This window comes from Triticum aestivum, chromosome 3A (genome assembly GCF_018294505.1).
Source record: "Triticum aestivum cultivar Chinese Spring chromosome 3A, IWGSC CS RefSeq v2.1, whole genome shotgun sequence".
Classification (NCBI taxonomy): Eukaryota; Viridiplantae; Streptophyta; class Magnoliopsida; order Poales; family Poaceae; genus Triticum; species Triticum aestivum.
The window spans coordinates 699,063,656-699,087,929 of NC_057800.1; positions in this window are offsets into that span (position 1 = coordinate 699,063,656).

Sequence of the window (24,274 nt, forward strand, 5' to 3'; positions counted from 1 at the left end):
AGGCCTTAATATCCCTTAGTTTCCATTAGGACCCCGCTACCATGGGAGGGTAGGACAAAAGATGTCATGCAAGTTCTTTTCCATAAGCACGTATGACTATATTCGGAATACATGCCTACATTACATTGATGAATTGGAGCTAGTTCTGTGTCACCCTATGTTATGACTATTACATGATGAACCGCATCCGGCATAATTATCCATCACAGATCCAATGCCTACGAGCTTTCCATCTACTGGTTTACGCTTATTTACTTTTCCGTTGCTATTGTTACAATTACTACAAAATACCAAAAATATTACTTTTGCTTTCATTACTCTTTTGTTACCGTTACCACTACTATCATATTACTTTGCTACTAAATAGTTTGCTGCAGATATTAAGTTATCCAGGTGTGGTTGAATTGACAACTCAGCTGCTAATACTTGAGAATATTTTTTGGCTCCCCTTGTGTCGAATCAATAAATTTGGGTTGAATACTCTACCCTCGAAAGCTGTTGCGATCCCCTACACTTGTGGGTTATCACTCTCCATAGCATTTGAGCTTACCAGGTCCTCTGACAAGGATCACTCAATACAGGACTTCGCTGGACTTCAAAAAATATGGCATAAGTTAAAATACTAAGCCACAGTGAGTCCGGACGCCTAAAAACGTACTCGGATTTTACACACTTATGAGTTCACCAGGGGCTGGGCCCTGGGATCCCATGCCATGCCGCTGTCGGCGGCGGCAGTGGACTCCTCCGGAAGGGGAACATTTCCCCTTTTGGGCAGCTCGGCCTCCAAGTGTGCGGAGGCCGTCCTCTTCTTTCTTCCCCCCGTGGGGGACTCATCCTCCTCCTCCTTGTCCTCTTCGGAGGCGGGGTGGGCATCGGAACCTTCGGATATTGTGTCAGAAGTGTCGTGACGACGAAGGTCGCCCCGGATCTTTTTGGCCTCCTTCTCAGCCACCTTCTTCGGCACCTTGTAAGGCGCCGGGACCAACATCTTCGTTAGAAGTGGGATGGCCGGTTCTTCGGGCAGCGGGGCCAAACAATGGATCCGCTCCGCCTTCTTCGTCCAGCCCTGGAGATTGTACAAAACACATTAAGCGCTTCCTTTGGGTTACACAGGTAAAGGTATGATGACTTACCGAACTTGCAAGACGGGACAATTGGTACCCGCGGTCCTCGGCGGAGTCCGGCCATGATTTGCTGGACTTGAAAAGCACCCTCCAGATGTCCTTGTGTGATGAGCCGAAGAGCTCTCGTAAGGTCTGGTGCTTGGCCGGATCGAATTCCCATAGATTGCAAGTCCGGTGTTGGCAAGGCAGGATCCGCCGGACTAGCATCACCTGGACCACATTGACAAGTTCAATGTTCTTGTCTCCCATGTATTTGATGTGTGTCTAGAGCACCGACAGTTCGTCGGGTGAGGACCAGTTCAAGCCCTTTTTTACCCAGGATGTAAGCCGCAAGGGCGGTGAAATTCGGGGGTAGTAGCCGGTTCCATGCTGCGCGGCTCAGTGATATAAAACCAATGCTGTTGCCACTCCTTGACGGAATCATTGAAGTTGCATGTTGGCCATATGACATTGGGCATCTTGCTCACCATAGCGCCCCCACACTCGGCATGCTCGCCTCCCACTACATTGGGCTTCACATTAAAAATCTTCAGCCATAGGCCGAAGTGTGGCGAGATGCGGAGAAAATCCTCGCACACGACAATGAATGTCGAGATATTGAGGAAGGAATTAGGGGATAGATCGTGAAGATCAATCCCATAATAATACATGATGCCGCGAACAAATGGGTGGAGGGGAAACCCCATCCCGTGGACGAAATGAGGGAGGAATACAACCCTCTTGAGGGGTTCCGGAGTAGGGACGATTTGTCCCGCCGTCGGAAGACGGTGGCTGATTTTCTTGGCCAGGTACCCGGCCTTCCGAAGCTTTTTAATATCCTTCTCTTGGACGGTAGAGGCCATCCATTTGCCTCCCGCTCCGGATCCGGACATTTTTGGAGGACCTCTTGTGGGCAGAGAAGAGGAACGCTTGAGCTTGAGCGGAAGGGAATGAGCTGGGAGGAAGGCGTGGGTTAGAAGAATGAATCCTTGTCCCCTTATAAGGACGGAAGAGGCGATGCGCCTCCCCACTTACCTGGTAAAACCTCTTACTCCCCAAATGCCGTAATTGATGGCATGGTTGGGTTACCCACATCCGTATTGATGAGAATCCCATGATAAGGGGACGCGGTCTCTGCTTCGACAAGACGTGTGATACGTCTCCAACGTATCTATAATTTTTGATTGCTCCATGCTATATTATCTACTGTTTTGGACTATATTGTGCTTTATTTTCCACTTTTATATTACTTTTGGTACTAACCTATTAACCGGAGGCCCAGCCCAGAATTGCTATTTTCTTGCCTATTTCAGTGTTTCGAAGAAACGGGATATCAAACGGAGTCCAAACGGAATGAAACCTTCGGGAACGTGATTTTCTCATCAGATATGATCCAGGAGACTTGGACCCTCCGTCAAGAAAGCCACGAGGCGGTCACGAGGGTAGGGCGTGCCCCCTGCCTCGTGGGCCCCTCAAAGCTCCACTGACGTACTCCGTCCTCCTATATATACCTACGTACCCCCAAACGATCACATACGAAGCCAAAAACCTAATTCCACCGCCGCAACCTTCTGTACCCACGAGATCCCATCTTGGGGCCTATTCCGGAGCTCCGCCGGAAGGGGAATCCACCATGGAGGGCTTCTACATCATCATCATAGCCTCTCCGATGAAGTGTGAGTAGTTTACCTCAGACCGTCGGGTCCATAGTTAATAGCTAGATGGCTTCTTCTCTCTTTTTGTATCTCAATACAAGTTCTCCCCCTCTCTCGTGGAGATCTATTCGATGTAATCTTCTTTTTGCGGTGTGTTTGTTGAGACCGATGAATTGTGGGTTTATGATCAAGATTATTTATGAACAATATTTGAATTTTCTCTGAATTCTTTTATGTATGATTGGTTATCTTTGCAAGTCTCTTTGAATTATCAGTTTGGTTTGGCCAACTAGATTGGTTTTTCTTGCAATGGGAGAAGTGCTTAGCTTTGGGTTCAATCTTGCGGTGTCCTTACCCAGTGATAGAAGGGGCAGCAAGGCACGTATTGTATTGTTGCCATCGAGGATAACAAGATGGGGTATCTATCATATTGCATGAATTTATTCCTCTACATCATGTCATCTTGCTTAAGGTGTTACTCTGTTTTCATTAACTTAATACTCTAGATGCATGCTGGATATTGGTCAATGAGTGGAGTAATAGTAGTAGATCCAGGCAGGAGGCGGTCTACTTGTCTCGGACGTGATGCCTATATACATGATCATACCTAGATATTCTCATAACTATGCTCAATTCTGTCAATTGCTCAACAGTAATTTGTTCACCCACCGTAGAAATACTTATGCTCTTGAGAGAAGCCACTAGTGAAACATATGGCCCCCGGGTCTATTCTCATCATATCAATCTCCAATCACTTTATTATTGCTTTGCTTTTTACTTTGCCTTTTATTTTACCCTGCATCTTTATACCAAAAATACCAAAAATATTATCTATCATCTCTATCAGATCTCACTCTCGTAAGTGACCGTGAAGGGATTGACAACCCCTAATCGCGTTGGTTGCGTTGAGCTATTGTTTTGTGTAGGTACGAGGGACTCGCGCGTAGCCTCCTACTGGATTGATACATTGGTTCTCAAAAACTGAGGGAAATACTTACGCTACTTTGCTGCATCATCCTCTCCTCTTAGGGGAAATCCAACACAAGCTCAAGAGGTAGCAAGAAGAATTTCTGGCTCCGCTGCCGAGGAGTCTACGCAAAAGTCAACATACCAAGTACCCATCACATTCCCTATCTCTCGCACTACATTATTTGCCATTTGCCTCTCGTTTTCCTCTCCCCCACTTCACCCTTGTCGTTTTATTCGCCCTCTCTTTCCCATTTGCCTTTTTCTCGCTTGCTTGTCGTTATGGCTAGTCTTATATCTTCTCCGTTGTCTCCCGAGAATGAAGTTCTAAATTTTAAGCAAAGGGAGGGAGAAAATCTAAAAGATGCTTGGTATAGAATTTGCAATGCCGAAATAGATCTACCAGGAAGCAATCTAATTCAGTTCTTCTTCACAATTTTTATGTAGGTGCCAATCCTTGGTATAGATATATCCTTGATACCATTACCAGAGGGAATTTCTTGGGTAGCCATACTTTTGATTCTTATAATGCTATGATAGATTTATTTGGCTCGCCACCTCTTTTTGTTAATGGAACTATGTTAACTTTGGAGCATGTTATGCAAAGACTTGAAATTATTGAAAATAAAGTTGCTACCATTGAATGAATTGAAAATCTATATAAAAAGATCCACAATCAAATTACCCACTATGGATCTAAGGTAGGAATGACTTTGAAAAATATTAAGGAAAAGGAACCCATAGTTAATGAGAAAAGAAATCTAGATTCCACTAGAATCGATGAACTTGAGGGTATCATTACCAACTTGGGAACCGCTTTTTCTTCCGTTAAGAACACTCCAAGTCCTTCTACTAAAAATACTAAGATTAAGTATGTTCCTAAGAATAAGGGTGAATCATCTAGTAAGGAAACTGCGGATCTTAAATCTATAAGTATTCATCCCAATCTTTTTTCTATCATTAAGGAACCATTTGCTACAAATGAATTTTTCTATCTTGTGCCTAAGAGTTTGATAATTACTAGAAAGAAAGAAATTTCTAAGGAATATAGATACCTCATTGAAGAATTGCCTACCAAAGATGGCAATACCTAAATCTATCCTCGCTTTTATGCCTAGCTAGGGGCGTTAAATGATAGCGCTTGTTGGGAGGCAACCCAATTTTATTTTAGTTTTGTTCTTTTTGCTTCTGTTTAGGAATAAACAATCCATCTACCTTCTGTTTAGATGTGGTTTTATCTTTTAATTAGTGTTTGTGCCAAGTTAAACCTATAGGATCTTCTTGGATGATAGTTATTTGATCTTGCCGTAATTTCCAGAAACTTTCTATTCGCGAAAACAATTATTAAAAATCACCAGAACGTGATAAAATACTTATTCCAATTGCTGCTGATAAATAAACAAATTGCCTAGGTCCTCCTATTTTTTCTGATTTTTTGGAGTTCCAGAAGTTTGCGTTAGTTACAGATTAGTACAGACTGTTCTGTTTTTGACAGATTCTGTTTTTCGTGTGTTGTTTGCTTATTTTGATGAATCTATGGCTAGTAAAATAGTTTATAATCCATATAGAAGTTAGAATACAGTAGGTTTAACACCAATATAAATAAAGAATGAGTTCATTACAGTACCTTGAAGTGGTCTTTTGTTTTCTTTCGCTAACGGAGCTCACGAGATTTCTATTGAGTTTTGTGTTGTGAAGTTTTCAAGTTTTTGGTGAAATCTTTTGATGGGTTATGGAACAAGAAGTAGCAAGAGCCTAATATTGGGGATGCCCATGGCACCCCCAACATAATCCAAGGACACAAAAAAGTCAAAGCTTGGGGATGCCCCGGAAGGCATCCCCTCTTTCGTCTACTTCCATCGGTAATTTTACTTGGAGCTATATTTTTATTCACCACATGACATGTGTTTTGCTTGGAGCATCTTGTATTATTTGAGTATTTGCTTTTTAGTTTATCACAATCATCCTTGCTGTACACACCTTTTGAGAGAGCCATACATGAATTGGAATTTGATAGAATACTCTATGTGCTTCACTTATACCTTTTGAGCTATATAGTTTTACTCTATGTGCTTCACTTATATCTTTTGAGCTTTATAATTTTGCTCTATGTGCTTCACTTAGATCTTTTAGAGCACGGTGGTGGATTTTTTTTAAAGAAACTATTGATCTCTCATGCTTCACTTAGATTATTTTGAGAGTCTTAAATAGCATGGTAAATTGCTTAATAATAATATGCTTGGTATTCAAGATTTGTAAAACTTTATTTTGAGTGCATTGAATACTAAGAAAAGTTTGATGCTTGATAATTGTTTTGAGATATGAAGATGATGATATTAGAGTTATGCTAGTTGAGTAGTTGTGAATTTGAGAAATACTTGTGTTGAAGTTTGTGATTCCCGTAGCATGCACGTATGCTGAACCGTTATGTGATGAAGTCGGAGCATGATTTATTTATTGATTGTCTTCCTTATGAGTGGCAGTCGGGGACGAGCGATGGTCTTTTCCTACCAATCTATCCCCCTAGGAGCATGTGCGTAATACTTTGCTTTGATAACTTCTAGATTTTTGCAATAAGTATATGAGTTCTTTATGACTAATGTTGAGTCCATGGATTATACGCACTTTTTCCCATCCTTCCACCATTGCTAGCCTCTCTACTACCGCGCACCTTTCGCCGGTATCATACACCCACCATATACCTTCCTCAAAACAGCCACCATACCTACCTATCATGGCATTTCCATAGCCATTCCGAGATATATTGCCATGCAACTTTCCACTGATCCGTTTATTATGACACGCTCCATCATTGTCATATTGCTAGCATGATCATGTAGTTGACATCGTATTTGTGGCAAAGCCACCATTCATAATTCTTTCATACATGTCACTCTTGATTCATTTCATATCTCAGTACACCGCCGGAGGCATTCACATAGAGTCATATTTTGTTCTAAGTATTGAGTTGTAATTGTTGAGTTGTAAGAAAAATAGAAGTGTGATGATCATCATTTTTAGAGCATTGTCCCAAGTGAGGAAAGGATGATGGAGACTATGATTCCCCCACAAGTCGGGATGAGACTCCGGACAAAAAAATAAAAAAAAGAGAGAAAAAAGAGGCCATAAAAAAGGCCCAAATAAAAAATGAGAGAAAAAGAGAGAAGGGACAATGTCACTATCCTTTTACCACACTTGTGCTTCAAAGTAGCACCATGATCTTCATGATAGAGAGTCTCTCATTTTGTCACTTTCATATACTAGTGGGAATTTTTCATTATAGAACTTGGCTTGTATATTCCAATGATGGGCTTCCTCAAATTGCCCTAGGTCTTCGTGATCAAGCGAGTTGGATGCACAACCACTTAGTTTCTTTTGATGAGCTTTCATATACTTATAGCTCTAGTGCATCCGTTGCATGGCAATCCCTACTCACTCACATTGATATCTATTGATGGGAATCTCCATAGCCCGTTGATACGCCTAGTTGATGTGAGACTATATTCCCCTCTTTTTGTCTTCTCCACAACAACCATTCTATTCCACATATAGTGCTATATCCATGGCTCACACTCATGTATCGCGTGAAGATTGATTTTTTTTTGAAAATGTTAAAGTATGAAACAATTGCTTGGCTTGTCATCGGGGTTGTGCATGATTTAAATACTTTGTGTGGTGAAGATAGAGCATAGCCAGACTATATGATTTTGTAGGGATAACTTTCTTTGGCCATGTTATTTTGATAAGACATAATTGCTTTTTTAGTATGCTTGAAGTATTATTATTTTTATGTCAATATGAACTTTTGTCTTGAATCTTTCAGATCTGAATATTCATACCATAATTGAAACGATTTACATTGAAATTACGCCAAGTAGCACTCTGCATCAAAAATTCTCTTTTTATCATTTACCTACTAGAGGACGAGCAGGAATTAAGCTTGGGGATGCCTGATACGTCTCCAACGTATCTATAATTTTCGATTGCTCCATGCTATATTATCTACTGTTTTGGACTATATTGGGCTTTATTTTCCACTTTTATATTACTTTTGGGACTAACCTATTAACCAGAGGCGCAGCCCAGAATTGTTGTTTTTTGCCTATTTCAGTGTTTCGAAGAAAAGGAATATCAAACGGAGTCCAAACGGAATGAAACCTTCGGTAACGTGATTTTTTTATCAGATATGATCCAAGAGACTTGGACCCTCCGTCAAGAAATCCACGAGGCGGTCACAAGGATGGAGGGCACCCCCCTAGGGCGCGCCCCCTGCCTCGTGGGCCCCTCGAAGCTCCACCGACGTACTCCTTCCTCCTATATATACCTACGTACCCCCAAACGATCAGATACGGAGCCAAAAACCTAATTCCACTACCGCAACCTTCTGTACCCATGAGATCCCATCTTGGGGCCTATTCCGGAGCTCCGCCGGAAGGGGAATCCACCATGGAGGGCTTCTACATCATCATCATAGCCTCTCCGATGAAGTGTGAGTAGTTTACCTCAGACCTTCGGGTCCATAGTTAGTAGCTAGATGGCTTCTTCTCTCTTTTTGGATCTCAATACAATGTTCTCCCCCTCTCTCGTGGAGATCTATTTGATGTAATCCTCTTTTTGTGGTGTGTTTGTTGAGAACGATGAGTTGTGTGTTTATGATCAAGATTATCTATGAATAATATTTGACTTTTCTCTGAATTCTTTTATGTATGATTGGTTATCTTTGCAAGTCTCTTCGAATTATCAGTTTGGTTTGGCCTACTAGATTGGTTTTTCTTGCAATGGGAGAAATGCTTAGCTTTGGGTTCAATCTTGCGGTGTCCTTACCCAGTGACAAAAGGGGCAGCAAGGCACGTATTGTATTGTTGCCATCGAGGATAACAATATGGGGTATCTATCATATTGCATGAATTTATTCCTCTACATCATGTCATCTTGCTTAAGGCGTTACTCTGTTTTCATTAACTTAATACTCTAGATGCTTGCTGGATAGCGGTCGATGAGTGGAGTAATAGTAGTAGATGCAGGCAGGAGTCGGTCTACTTGTCTCAGACGTGATGCCTATATACACGATCATACCTAGATATTCTCATAACTATGCTCAATCCTGTCAATTGCTCAACAGTAATTTGTTCACCCACCGTAGAAATACTTATGCTCTTGAGAGAAGCCACTAGTGAAACATATGGCCCCCGGGTCTATTCTCATCATATTAATCTCCAATCACTTTATTATTGCTTTGCTTTTTTACTTTGCCTTTTATTTTACCTTGCATCTTTATACCAAAAATATTATCTATCATCTCTATCAGATCTCACTCTCGTAAGTGACCGTGAAGGGATTGACAACCCCTAATCGTGTTGGTTGCGTTGAGCTATTGTTTTGTGTAGGTACGAGGGACTCGCGCGTAGCCTCCTACTGGATTGATACCTTGGTTCTCAAAAACTGAGGGAAATACTTACGCTACTTTGCTGCATCATCATCTCCTCTTCGTGGAAATCCAACACAAGCTCAAGAGGTAGCAACGTGCCAAGGAAACCGCCTCGCAATATGCGCTGAGGCTGGTTGAGAAAATGGTTCGATAATGATCGGGCCATGGTGTGATGTCATACTATGAAATGCGTCAGCATATTAGATGTGTGGAAATATTATTCTCTCTACGGTGGTATGTGGAAATTGTTTTGCAGAGCCAGACACTATCCTTGTGTTCTAAATCTTCTATGGAGTATTCGGAGGAGGAACCCGCCTTGCAATGCCGAAGACAATCTGCGCGCCGGACTCATCGTCATTGAAGCCTGGTTCAGGGGCTACTGAGGGAGTCCTGGATTAGGGGGTATCCGGACAGCTGGACTATATCCTTTGGCCGAACTATTGGACTATGAAGATACAAGATTGAAGACTTCATCTCATGTCCGGATGGGACTCTCCTTGGCGTGGAAGGCAAGCTTGGTGATACGGATATGTAGATCTCCTCCCATTGTAACTGACTCTGTGTAACCCTAGCCCTCTCCAGTGTCTATATAAACCAGAGGGTTTAGTCCGTAGGACAAGAACAATCATACCATAGGCTAGCTTCTAGGGTTTAGCCTCTATGATCTCGTGGTAGATCAACTCTTGTAATACTCATATCATTAAGATCAATCAAGTAGGAAGTAGGGTATTACCTCCATCGAGAGGGCCCGAACCTGGGTAAACATTGTGTCCCCCGCCTCCTGTTACCATCTGCCTTAGACGCACAGTTCGGGACCCCCTACCCGAGATCCGCCGGTTTTGACACCAACAAGGGAGGTACCAAAGTAATCCAGGAGTGGATCACTGGACAGCGGTCAAGAACATCCTGAAATACCTGAAAAGGACTAAGGATATGTTTCTCGTTTATGGAGGTGACAAAGAGCTAGTCGTAAATGGTTACATCGATGCAAGCTTTGACACTGATCTGGACGATTCTAAATCGCAAACCGAATACGTGTTTACATTGAACGGTGGAGCTGTCAGTTGGTGCAGTTCTAAACAAAGCGTTGTGGCAGGATCTACGTGTGAAGCGCAGTACATAGCTGCTTCGGAAGTAGCAAATGAAGGAGTCTGGATGAATGAGTTCATATCCGATCTAGGTGTCATACCTAGTGCATCGGGTCCAATGAAAACCTTTTCTGACAATACTGGTGCAATTGCCTTGGCGAAAGAATCCAGATTTCACAAGAGAACCAAGCACATCAAGAGATGCTTCAATTCCATCGGGGATCTAGTCCAGGTGGGAGACATAGAAATTTGCAAGATAAATACGAAATTGAATGTTGCAGACCCGTTGACTAAGCCTCTTCCAGGAGCAAAACATGATAAGCACCAAGACTCCATGGGTGTTAGAATCATTACTGTGTAATCTAGATTATTGACTCTAGTGCAAGTGGGAGACTGAAGGAAATGTGCCCTAGAGGCAATAATAAAGTTATTATTTATTTCCTTATATCATGATAAATGTTTATTATTCATGCTAGAATTGTATTAACCGGAAACATAATACTTGTGTGAATACATAGACAAACAGAGTGTCACTAGTATGCCTCTACTTGACTAGCTCGTTGATGAAAGATGGTTATGTTTCCTAGCCATTGACATGAGTTGTCATTTGATTAACGGGATCACATCATTAGGAGAATGATGTGATTGACTTGACCCATTCTGTTAGCTTAGCACATGATCATTTAGTATTCTGCTATTGCTTTCTTCATGACTTATACATGTTCCTATGACTATGAGATTATGCAACTGCCGTTTACCGGAGGAACACTTTGTGTGCTACCAAACGTCACAACGTAACTGGGTGATTATAAAGGTGCTCTACACGTGTCTCTGAAGGTACTTGTTGGGTTGGCGTATTTCGAGATTAGGATTTGTCACTCCAATTGTCGGAGAGGTATCTCTGGGCCCACTCGGTAATGCACATCACTTAAGCCTTGCAAGCATTTCAACTAATGAGTTAGTTGCGAGATGATGTATTACAGAACAAGTAAAGAGACTTGCCGGTAACAAGATTGAACAAGGTATTGAGATACCGACGATCGAATCTCGGGCAAGTAACATACCGATGACAAAGGGAACAACGTATGTTGTTATGTGGTCTGACCGATAAAGATCTTCGTAGAATATGTGGGAGCCAATATGAGCATCCAGGTTCCGCTATTGGTTATTGAGTGGAGACGTGTCTCGGTCATGTCAACATAGTTCTCGAACCCGTAGGGTCCGCACGCTTAAAGTTTCGATGATAGTTATATTATGAGTTTATATGTTTTGTTGTACCAAAGGTAGTTCGGAGTCCCGGATGTGATCACGAACATGACGAGGAGTCTCGAAATGGTCGAGACATGAAGATTAATATACTGGACGACTATATTCGGACACCGGAATGGTTCCGGGGGTTATCAGATATATACCGGAGTACCGGGGGTTACCGGAACCCCCCCAGGGGTTTAATGGGCCTACATGGGCCTTAGTGGAGAAGAAGAGGGGCGGCCAGGGCAGGTCGTGCGCCCCCTCCCCCTCTAGTTCGAATTGGACAAGGAGGGGGGGCGACGGCCCCTTTCCTTCTTCTCCTCCTCCTCTTTCCCCCTTCTCCTAATCCAACAAGGAAGGGAGGGAGTCCTACTCCCGGTGGGAGTAGGACTCCTCCTGGCGCGCCTCCTCCTGGCCGGCCACCTCTCCCCCCTTGCTCCTTTATATATGGGAGCAGGGGGCACCCCATAGACACAACAATTGATCATTGATCTTTTAGCCGTGTCCGGTGCCCCCCTCCACCATAGTCCACCTCGATAATACCGTAGCGGTGCTTATGCGAAGCCCTGCGTCGGTAGAACATCATCATCGTCACCACGCCGTCGTGCTGACGAAACTCTCCCTCAACACTCAGCTGGATCGGAGTTTGAGGGACGTCATCAGGCTGAACGTGTGCTGACCTCGGAGGTGCCGTGCGCTCGGTACTTGATCGGTCGGATCGTGAAGACGTACGACTACATCAACCGCGTTGTGCTAACGCTTCCGCGTTTGGTCTACGAGGGTACGTGGACACACTCTCCCCTCTCGTTGCTATGCATCACCATGATCTTGCGTGTGCGTAGGAAAGTTTTTGAAATTACTACGTTCCCCAACATTTATACCCAGTTCTTTCAGCATGGATTGGACCAATATAATTTTAGCTGTAGCATTTGCATGTGCTTTATATTCTGCTTCTGTGCTGGATCTGGAAACAGTAGCTTGTTTTCGAGCACACCAAGAAATCAAGTTTGGTCCAAAAAAGATTGCAAAACCACCAGTGGAGCGCCTGTCATCCAGGTATCCTACCCAGTCAGAGCCAGAAAAGGCACAGACCAGATTAGAGGATGATTTGCTGAAATCTAGGCCAATGCTCAAAGTTCCTTTGACATATCTCACTATGCGTTTTACAGCAGTAAAATGAACATTTGTAGGGGCATGAAGGAACTGGCATACTTTGTTGACAACAAAAGATATATCAGGCCTAGTCAGAGTAAGATATTGAAGTGCTCCTACCAAGCTTCTATACTTTGTGCTATCTTCTTGACTAAAAAGATTACCTTCTGTGAGAGACAATTTTTCTGAGCTGGATAATGGAGTAGGTGTAGGCTTACAACCTTGTAGACCAGCCTTTTTTACCAGATCTGTTGCATACTTTTCCTGGGAGAGATGGAGTCCATCTGTGTGCTTCTTCACCTCAATTCCAAGAAAATAATGCAAATCACCAAGATCTTTTAGAGCCAAATCTGCACTCAAATCTTTGAACAGTCATGTGATTGCTTCATTTGATGAGCTTGTCACAATGATATCATCAACATATATTAAAACAAATATGCATGTGTTGGACTTGTTGTAGATGAACAAAGAAGTGTCTGATTTTGATGGAATAAAACCAAGTGCTTGCATTTTATGACAGAGTCGAGAGTACCATGCTCTCGGTGCTTGCTTGAACCCATAGAGTGCCTTGTCAAGTTTACACACATAGGAGGGAGATTTCTTACTTTCAAACCCAGGAGGTTGCTTCATGTACACTTCCTCTTCTAGAACACCGTGAAGAAACGTGTTCTGTACGTCTAATTGTCTGAGGCTCCAGCCCCTAGAAACAACAATAGACAAAACTAGATGAATGGTTGCAGCTTTAACAACTGGACTAAATGTATCATCATCGTCAATACCATATCGTTGTTTAAACCCCTTTGAAACTAGCCTAGCTTTGTAACAGTCAATGGTTCCATCAGATTTTCTCTTGATCCTGAAAACCCACTTGCAATCAATTAAATTTTTACCTTGCTATGGAGGAACTAAGTGCCATGTGTTATTTTTTCCTTAGAGCCATATATTCTTCATTCATCACTTTTTGCCATTTTTCATCACCAAGTGCTTCTTCTAGAGTGTGAGGTTCACCTGGTTCACCTGTAGAACAAAGCATGCCATATTTTGTTACACGTTTGTAATCAACAGGTTGTATTACTCCCTTTTGTAGTCTTGTACGCCTCGGAGACACAGCCAAATTTTCGGCCGCAGAGGATCCCGCAGTGTGAAGTTGCTGCAGGAACTGATCCCAAGGGAGATCCACGCGCTGCAGTGGCAGGTTCTGCCTCGCTTGGATTTTCTGTGGCTGAATCCAGCAGTCATGCAGGTGCAGACACCGCAGAAGATCCCGCCGGAGGGGTGGACTCATCATGGCCACCTGATGATGAATCAGCCTCTGGTCGGGCGATGGTCGGGCGCGTGGGCACGCGTGCATCGACACTGGATCCCGCGGCAGCTTTGGGCCCCACATTGGTCGGGCGAGTCAGGAGTCGCCGCTAGTAGCGTACGGGTTGGCTGGAGAAGCGTGCGCCGCCCGCGCTAACCGTGCGATGACATGTAGCAGATGGCGATTGGCGCGGAGGCGGTGTCGTGCTGCAGCCCGCAGGTGACGACGGGGCGTGCGCCTGGACCGAGGCGGGTGCGTGTGCAGACTACACCTCTGGCACGTCTGCCGCCACCGATCCCGAGGAGGATCTGATGCCCTGCGGGCGAAAAGATCCCGATGAGGACTTGTCTCCAGATTCCGGGCACATGAAATATGGCTCCGGATGAGGGTTATTTTCACAATTTTCTTCTCTATTTTTGTCGTTTTCTTCATTGTTTTCACCTGTAACACCACAAGGCTCATGCTTGTCATCAGTAAGAGGGTTAGTCGGTAGTTGATCATCACAATCGTTTCCCTCTTGATCAACACCGGAGAGATGAGGAGGCAAAAGAAGAATCTCTTGGTGAAGAAGAGCACCGGCGCTAGGATGAAGATCAGCAAAAGTAAACTTGGTTTCATCAAAGACAACATCACGTGAAATGTAGACACAGTCAGAGGCAACATCGAGGCACTTGACACCTTTATGTTGGTTGCTATAGCCTAGAAAACACATTGTTTTGAGCGAAACATGAGCTTGCGTTTGTTGTATGGGTGAAGATTGGGCCAACAGGCACACCCGAAGACACAAAGAGATTTGTAGTCGGGTTTAGTGTGAAGGAGTCGTTCTAGTGGAGTTTCATTGCTGATGACTCGACTAGGGAGCATGTTTATGATATGAACAGCTGTGAGGAAAGCCTCATCCCAGAACTTGAGAGGCATTGATGCATCAGCTAGGAGGGCTAACCCAACCTCAACTATGTGTCTGTGCTTATGTTCGGCAGAGGCATTTTGTTGGTGAGCGTGGGGGCATGACATATGATGTGATATGCCAAGGGTTTGGAAGAAAGAGTTTAATTTCTCGTATTCCCCTCCCCAATCAGACTGAACTGCAATGATCTTACTATCAAATTTTCGTTCAACGAGAGCTTGAAAGTTTTGAAAAACTTGAAAGACATCTGATCTTCTTTTGAGAAGATAGATCCAGGAGAATTTACTATAGTTATCTATGAAACTCACATAATAAGTATGTCTACCAACAGAACTGGGGGCAGGGCCCCAAACATCAGAGAAGATTAATTGCAAGGGTTTGGTAGAAACACTAGTAGATATAGGATAAGGCAATTGATGACTTTTCGCTCATTGACAAGAATCACCAATAGTTTCAAGATCACGCTCACCAACATACGGGAGCTTATTTTTCCTAAGCAAATTTTCAACTAAAGAGAAAGCAGCATGTCCTAGTCGATCGTGCCACCGTGTTGACGACAGTTTGGCAGCACCATAGGCTTGTTTATTGGATCTTCTACGCTCCGGGATCAACGGGTAGAGTCCTCGAACGCATCTACCTCGATAGATAATTTCCTTCGTTGCCTGATCCTTGATCAAGAAAAAATAAGGATGAAACTCAAGGAAGACATGGTTGTCAATGGTAATTCTATGCACAGAGAGTAGATTATTATCGTCACTAGGAACTAGCAAGATTTTCTTTAGATGAATTTTACGACGAGGGTTACTAAAAAGTGAATGACCAACGTGACTGATCCTCATACCTTCACTGTTGTCAGTGTAGATTTGGTCTTTGCCATGATATTTCTCCTTCATGGTGACCTTCTCGAGCTCGTTGGTGATGTGATTGGTCACCCCGCTGTCGACGTGCTAGTTTGTGTCCACGTCGTAGGAGCCGTCCGCAGCTGCAGCAACCTTGTCCTCGTCTTGGGAGGAGTCATCATCTTCGTCATAATGATACCAACAGTCTTTGGCCGTGTGCCCAAGCTTGCCACAGATCTGGCAGCGTGGTGCATCAGGGCAAGACCTGCTGGAGCCGCCGCCACGACAAGGCTTGGAGTTGGTGGGGCGCCCGTTGCGAGAGTTGATGGAGCCGCCGCCACCCTTGTTGTTGCTTCCTGACTGCCCCTTGTTGCGGGGAGATCCACGCGAGCGAGGGCCACCACCACGGCCACGAGACGCGGTGTTGGTAGAGGACTTGAAGCCGCCGGAGGAGCCGTGGAACTGAGCCATGCGCTGATCAAAGTTACTCGGCATGGCGTAGAGCTCGTCGATGGTGATGGGCGTGACGCGGGCGTTGAGGGCAGAGACGAGCGGCTGGTAGTCGATGTCGAGGCCGTGGAGGATGTACGAGATTTATTCGTCATCCTGGATAGGCTTGCCGGCGGCAGTGAGTTCATCAATGAGGCCACGGAGGGAGGCGAAGTACGAGGCGACCGACTAGTTGCCCTTCTGCGCGTTGATGAGCGCGGTCCTGATGTTGTTGACGCGGCTGAGTGACTGGGACGAGAACATGCCCGCCAGTGCCACCTAGAGTTCACGCGCCGTGGTGATCGCGGTGACCGCAACCAGCACCTCCTTAGAGAGGGTACTCAGCAAATAGCCAAGCACCTGTTGATCCTCCAGGACCCAAAGTGGGTGGAGAGGGTTGGGAGCAGAAGTCTCCTTGTCGTCCTTGTCTTTCCTGACGTGGAGTCTGGCCGGCTCCGGCGCGGTGCCGTCGACGTAGCCAAAGACACCGACGCCCCGCAGGTGGGGTGTGACCTGCGTGCGCCATAGCACGTAGTTCGTGTTGGAAATATGCCCTAGAAGCAATAATAAAATGGTTATTATTATATTTCTTTGTTCATGATAATTGTCTATTGTTCATGCTATAATTGTGTTATCCGGACGTAATACATGTGTGAATACATAGACCACAACACGTCCCTAGTGAGCCTCTAGTTGACTAGCTCGTTGATCAAAAGATAGTCATGCTTTCCTGACTATGGACATTGGATGTCATTGATAACGGGATCACATCATTAGGAGAATGATGTGATGGACAAGACCCAATCCTAAGCATAGTTCAAAGATCGTGTAGTTCGTTTGCTGTAGCTTTTTTGAATGTCAAGTATCATTTCCTTAGACCATGAGATTGTGCAACTCCCGGATACCGTAGGAGTACCTTGGGTGTGCCAAACGTCACAACGTAACTGGGTGACTATAAAGGTACATTACAGGTATCTCCGAAAGTGTCTGTTGGGTTGGCACGAATCGAGACTGGGATTTGTCACTCCGTATGATGGAGAGGTATCTCTGGGCCCACTCGGTAATGCATCATCATAATGAGCTCAATGTGATCAAGTGGTTGATCACGGTATCATGCATTACGGTATGAGTAAAGTGACTTGCCGGTAACGAGACTGAACAAGGTATTGGGATACCGATGATCGAGTCTCGGGCAAGTAACGTACCGATTGGCAAAGGGAATTGTATACGGATTGATTGAATCCTCGACATCGTGGTTCATCCGATGAGATCATCGTGGAGAATGTGGGAGCCAACATGGGTATCCAGATCCCACTATTGGTTATTGACCAGAGAGGCTTCTCGGTCATGTCTGCATGTCTCCCGAACCCGTAGGGTCTACACACTTAAGGTTCAGTGACGCTAGGGTTGTAGAGATATTAGCATACGGTAACCCGAAAGTTGTTCGGAGTCCCGGATGAGATCCCGGACGTCACGAGGAGTTCCGGAATGGTCTGGAGGTGAAGATTTATATATAAGAAGTCAAGTTTCGACCATCGGGAAAGTTTCGGGGGTAATCGGTATTGTACGGGGACAACCGGAAGGGTCCCGGGGATCCACCGGGTGGGGCCACCTATCCCTGAGGGCCCCATGGGCTGATGTTGGAGGGGAACCAGCCCCTAGTGGGCTGGTGCACCCCCCTTGGGCCTCCCCCTGCGCCTAGGGTTGGAAACCCTAGGGGTGGGGGGCGCCACCCTTGCCTTGGGAGGCAAGGCACCCCCTTGGCCGCCGCCCCCCCCCCTCCTAGGAGATTGGATCTCCTAGGGCTGGCACCCCCCTAGGCACCCTATATATAGTGGGGGGAGGGAGGGCAGCCGCACCCAAGCCCCTGGCCTCTCCCTCCCGTGACACTCCTCCGTCTCCCTGCGCTTGGCAAAGCCCTGCTGAGATCACTGTTGCTTCCACCACCACGCCATCGTGCTGCTGGATCTTCATCAACCTCTCCTTCCCCCTTGTTGGATCAAGTTGGAGGAGACGTCTTCCCAACCGTATGTGTGTTGAATGCGGAGGTGTTGTCCGTTCGGCACTTGGTCATCGGTGATTTGAATCACGTCGAGTACGACTCCATCAATCCCATTCTCTTGAACGCTTCCGCGCGCGATCTACAAGGGTATGTAGATGCACTCCTCGCTCCCTCATTGCTAGATGACTCCATAGATTGATCTTGGTGATGCGTAGAAAATTTTCAAATTCTGCTACGTTCCCCAACAGTGGCATCATGAGCTAGGTCTATGCGTAGTTTCTATGCACGAGTAGAACACAATGTAGTTGTGGGCGTCGATATTGTCAATTTGCTTGTCGTTACTAGTCTTATCTTGATTCGGCGGCATCGTGGGATGAAGCGGCCCGGACCGACCTTACACGTACGCTTACGTGAGACTGGTTCCACCGACTGACATGCACTAGTTGCATAAGGTGGCTGGCGGGTGTCTATCTCTCCCACTTTAGTCGGATCGGATTCGATGAACAGGGTCCTTATGAAGGGTAAATAGAAATTGGCAATTCACGTTGTGGTTTTGGCGTAGGTAAGAAATGTTCTTGCTGGAATCCTATAGCAGCCACGTAAAAACTTGCAACAACAATTAGAGGACGTCTAACTTGTTTTTGCAGCAAGTGTTTTGTGATGTGATATGGCCAAAGGATGTGATGAATGATATATGTGATGTATGAGATGATCATGTTCTTGTAATAGGAATAACGACTTGCATGTCAATGAGTATGACAACCGGCAGGAGCCATAGGAGCTGTCTTTATTTATTTATGACCTGCGTGTCAACATAAACGTCATGTAATTACTTTATTTTATTGCTAAAGCATTAGCCATAGTAGTAGAAGTAATAGATGACGAGACAACTTCAAGAAGACACGATGATGGAGATCATGATGATGGAGATCATGGTGTCATGCCGGTGACAACGATGATCATGAAGCCCCGAAGATGGAGATCAAAAGGAGCAAATGATATTGGCCATATCATGTCACTATTTGATTGCATGTGATGTTTATCATGTTTTGCATCTTATTTTCTTAGAACGACGGTAGCTTAAATAAGATGATCCCTCGAAATAATTTCAAGAAAGTGTTCCCCCTAACTGTGCACCTTTGTGAAGGTTTGTTGTTTCGAAGCACCACGTGATGATCGGGTGTGATAGATTCTAACGTTCGAATACAACGGGTGTAAGCCAGATTTACACACGCAATACACTTAGGTTGACTTGACGAGCCTAGCATGTACAGACATGGCCTCGGAACACAGAAGACCGAAAGGTCGAGCATGAGTCGTATAGAAGATACGATCAACATGAAGATGTTCACCGATGTTGACTAGTCCGTCTCACGTGATGATCGGACACGGCCTAGTTAACTCGGATCATGTTATACTTAGATGACTGGAGGGATGTCTATCTGAGTGGGAGTTCATTGAATAATTTGATTAGATGAACTTAATTATCATGAACTTAGTCTAAAATCTTTACAATATGTCTTGTAGATCAAATGTCCCACGTTGTCCTCAACTTCAACGCGTTCCTAGAGAAAACCAAGCTGAAAGACGATGGCAGCAACTGTACGGACTGGGTCCGAAACCTGAGGATCATCCTCATAACTGCCAAGAAAGATTATGTCCTAGAAGCACCGCTAGGTGACGCACCTGTCCCACAGAACCAAGACGTTATGAATGCTTGGCAGTCACGTGCTGATGATTACTCCCTCGTTCAGTGCGGCATGCTTTACAGCTTAGAACCGGGGCTCCAAAAGCGTTTTGAGAGACGCGGAGCATATGAGATGTTCGAAGAGATAAAAATGGTTTTTCAAGCTCATGCCCGGGTTGAGAGATATGAAGTCTCCGACAAGTTCTTCAGCTGTAAGATGGAGGAATATAGTTCTATCAGTGAGCACATACTCAAAATGTCTGGGTTGCATAACCGCTTGACTCAGCTAGGAGTTAATCTCCCGGATGACGCGGTCATTGACAGAATCCTTCAGTCGCTTCCACCGAGCTACAAGAGCTTTGTGATGAACTTCAATATGCAGGGGATGGAAAAGACCATTCCTGAGGTATATTCAATGCTGAAATCAGCAGAGGTGGAAGTCAAAAAGGAACATCAAGTGTTGATGGTGAATAAAACCACTAAGTTCAAGAAAGGCAAGGGTAAAAAGAACTTCAAGAAGGACGGCAAGGCAGTTGCCGCGCCCGGTAAGCAAGCTGCCGGGAAGAAGCCAAAGAATGGACCCAAGCCCGAGACTGAGTGTTTTTTATTGCAAGGGAAGTGGTCACTGGAAGTGGAACTACCCCAAATAGTTAGCGTACAAGAAGGCCGTCAACACTAAAGGTATATGTGATATACATGTAATTGATGTGTACCTTACCAGTACTCGTAGTAGCTCCTGGGTATTTGATACCGGTGCGGTTGCTCACATCTGTAACTCAAAGCAGGAGCTGCGGAATAAGCGGAGACTGGCGAAGGGCGAGGTGACGATGCGCGTCGGGAATGGTTCCAAGGTCGATGTGATCGCCGTCGGAACGCTACCTCTACATTTACCTACGGGATTAGTTTTAAACCTCAATAATTGTTATTTAGTGCTAGCTTTGAGCATGAACATTGTATCAGGATCTCGTTTAATTCGAGATGGCTACTCATTTAAATCCGAGAATAATGGTTGTTCTATTTATATGAGAGATATGTTTTATGGTCATGCTCCGATGGTGAATGGTTTATTCTTAATGAATCTCGAGCGTAATGATACACATATTCATAGTGTGAATACCAAAAGATGTAAGGTTGATAATGATAGTCCCACATACTTGTGGCACTGCCGCCTTGGTCACATAGGTGTCAAACGCATGAAGAAGCTCCATGCAGATGGACTTTTAGAGTCTCTTGATTACGAATCATTTGACACGTGCGAACCATGCCTCATGGGTAAAATGACCAAGACTCCGTTCTCAGGAAAAATGGAGCGAGCGACCAACTTATTGGAAATCATACATACTGATGTGTGTGGTCCAATGAGTGTTGAGGCTCGCGGTGGCTATCGTTATGTTCTCACCCTCACTGATGACTTGAGTAGATATGGGTATGTCTACTTAATGAAACACAAGTCTGAGACCTTTGAAAAATTCAAGGAATTTCAGAGTGATGTTGAGAATCAACATGACAAGAAAATCAAGTTCTTGCGATCAGATCGTGGGGGAGAATACTTGAGTCACGAATTTGGCACACACTTAAGAAAATGTGGAATAGTTTCACAACTCATGCCGCCTGGAACACCTCAGCGTAATGGTGTGTCCGAACATCATAATCGCACTCTATTAGATATGGTGCGATCTATGATGTCTCTTATCGATTTACCGCTATCATTTTGGGGCTATGCTTTAGAGACTGCCGCATTCACTTTAAATAGGGCTCCGTCGAAATCCGTTGAGATGACACCGTATGAATTATGGTTTGGGAAGAAACCTAAGCTGTCGTTTCTAAAAGTTTGGGGATGCGATGCTTACATTAAGAAACTTCAACCTGAAAAGCTCGAGCCCAAATCGGAAAAATGCGTCTTCATAGGATACCCTAAAGAAACTGTTGGGTATACCTTCTACCTCAGATCCGAAGGCAAGATCTTTGTTGCCAAGAATGGGTCCTTTCTAGAGAAAGAGTTTCTCTCGAAAGAAATAAGTGGGAGGAAAGTAGAACTTGATGAAGTATTACCTCTTGAACCAGTAAGTGGCGCAACTCAAGAAAATGTTCCTGAGGTGCCTGCACCGACTAGAGAGGAAGTTAATGATGATGATCATGAAACTTCAGATCAAGTTGCTACTGAACTTCGTAGGTCCACGAGGACACGTTCCGCACCAGAGTGGTACGGCAACCCTGTCTTGGAAATCATGTTGTTAGACAACGGTGAACCTTCGAACTATGAAGAAGCGATGGCGGGCCTGGATTCCGACAAATGGCTGGAAGCCATGAAATCCGAGATAGGATCCATGTATGAAAACGAAGTATGGACTTTGACTGACTTGCCCGATGATCGGCGAGCCATAGAAAATAAATGGATCTTTAAGAAGAAGACAGACGCGGATGGTAACGTAACCATCTATAAAGCTCAGCTTGTCGCTAAGGGTTATCGACAAGTTCAAGGGGTTGACTATGATGAGACTTTCTCACCCGTAGCGAAGCTGAAGTCCGTCCGAATCATGTTAGCAATTGCCGCATTCTATGATTATGAGATATGGCAAATGGACGTCAAAACGGCATTCCTTAATGGTTTCCTTAAGGAAGAATTGTATATGATGCAGCCAGAAGGTTTTGTCGATCCTAAGAATGCTGACAAGGTGTGCAAGCTCCAACGCTCGATTTATGGGCTGGTGCAAGCATCTCGGAGTTGGAACATTCGTTTTGATGAGATGATCAAAGCGTTTGGGTTTACGCAGACTTATGGAGAAGCCTGCATTTACAAGAAAGTGAGTGGGAGCTCTATAGCATTTCTCATATTGTATGTGGATGACATACTGTTGATGGGAAATGATATAGAATTCTTGGAAAGCATAAAGGCCTACTTGAACAAGTGTTTTTCAATGAAGGACCTTGGAGAAGCTGCTTATATATTAGGCATCAAGATCTATAGAGATAGATCGAGACGCCTCATTGGTCTTTCACAGAGTACGTACCTTGACAAGATATTGAAGAAGTTCAAAATGGATCAGTTAAAGAAGGGGTTCTTGCCTGTATTGCAAGGTACAAGATTGAGCACGGCTCAATGCCCGACCACGGCAGAAGATAGAGAAAAGATGAGTGTCGTCCCCTATGCCTCGGCCATAGGGTCTATCATGTATGCTATGTTGTGTACCAGACCTGATGTAAACCTTGCCGTAAGTTTGGTAGGAAGGTACCAAAGTAATCCCGGCATGGAACACTGGACAGCGGTCAAGAATGTCCTGAAGTACCTAAAAAGGACTAAGGATATATTTCTCGTTTATGGAGGTGACGAAGAGCTCGTCGTAAAGGGTTACGTCGATGCTAGCTTCGACACAGATCTGGATGACTCTAAGTCACAAACCGGATACGTGTATATTTTGAATGGTGGGGCAGTAAGCTGGTGCAGTTGCAAGCAAAGCGTTGTGGCGGGATCTACATGTGAAGCGGAGTACATGGCAGCCTCGGAGGCAGCACAAGAAGCAGTTTGGGTGAAGGAGTTCATTACCGACCTAGGAGTCATACCCAATGCGTCGGCCCGATGACTCTCTTCTATGACAACACTGGAGCTATTGCCCTTGCCAAGGAGCCCAGGTTTCACAGGAAGACTAGGCATATCAAGCGTCGCTTCAACTCCATTCGTGAAAGTGTTCAAAATGGAGACATAGAGATTTGTAAAGTACATATGGACCTGAATGTAGCAGATCCGTTGACTAAACCTCTCCCTAGAGCAAAACATGATCAACACCAGAACTGCATGGGTGTTCGATTCATCACAATGTAACTAGAATATTGACTCTAGTGCAAGTGGGAGACTGTTGGAAATATGCCCTAGAGGCAATAATAAAATGGTTATTATTATATTTCTTTGTTCATGATAATTGTCTATTGTTCATGCTATAATTGTGTTATCCGGAAATCATAATACATGTGTGAATACATAGACCACAACACGTCCCTAGTGAGCCTCTAGTTCATTAGCTCGTTGATCAAAAGATAGTCATGGTTTCCTGACTATGGACATTGGATGTCATTGATAATGGGATCACATCATTAGGAGAATGATGTGATGGACAAGACCCAATCCTAAGCATAGCTCAAAGATCGTGTAGTTCGTTTGCTGTAGCTTTTTTGAATGTCAAGTATCATTTCCTTAGACCATGAGATTGTGCAACTCCCGGATACCGTAGGAGTGCCTTGGGTGTGCCAAACGTCACAACGTAACTGGGTGACTATAAAGGTACATTGCAGGTATCTCCGAAAGTGTCTGTTGGGTTGGCACGAATCGAGACTGGGATTTGTCACTCCGTATGATGGAAAGGTATCTCTGGGCCCACTCGGTAATGCATCATCATAATGAGCTCAATG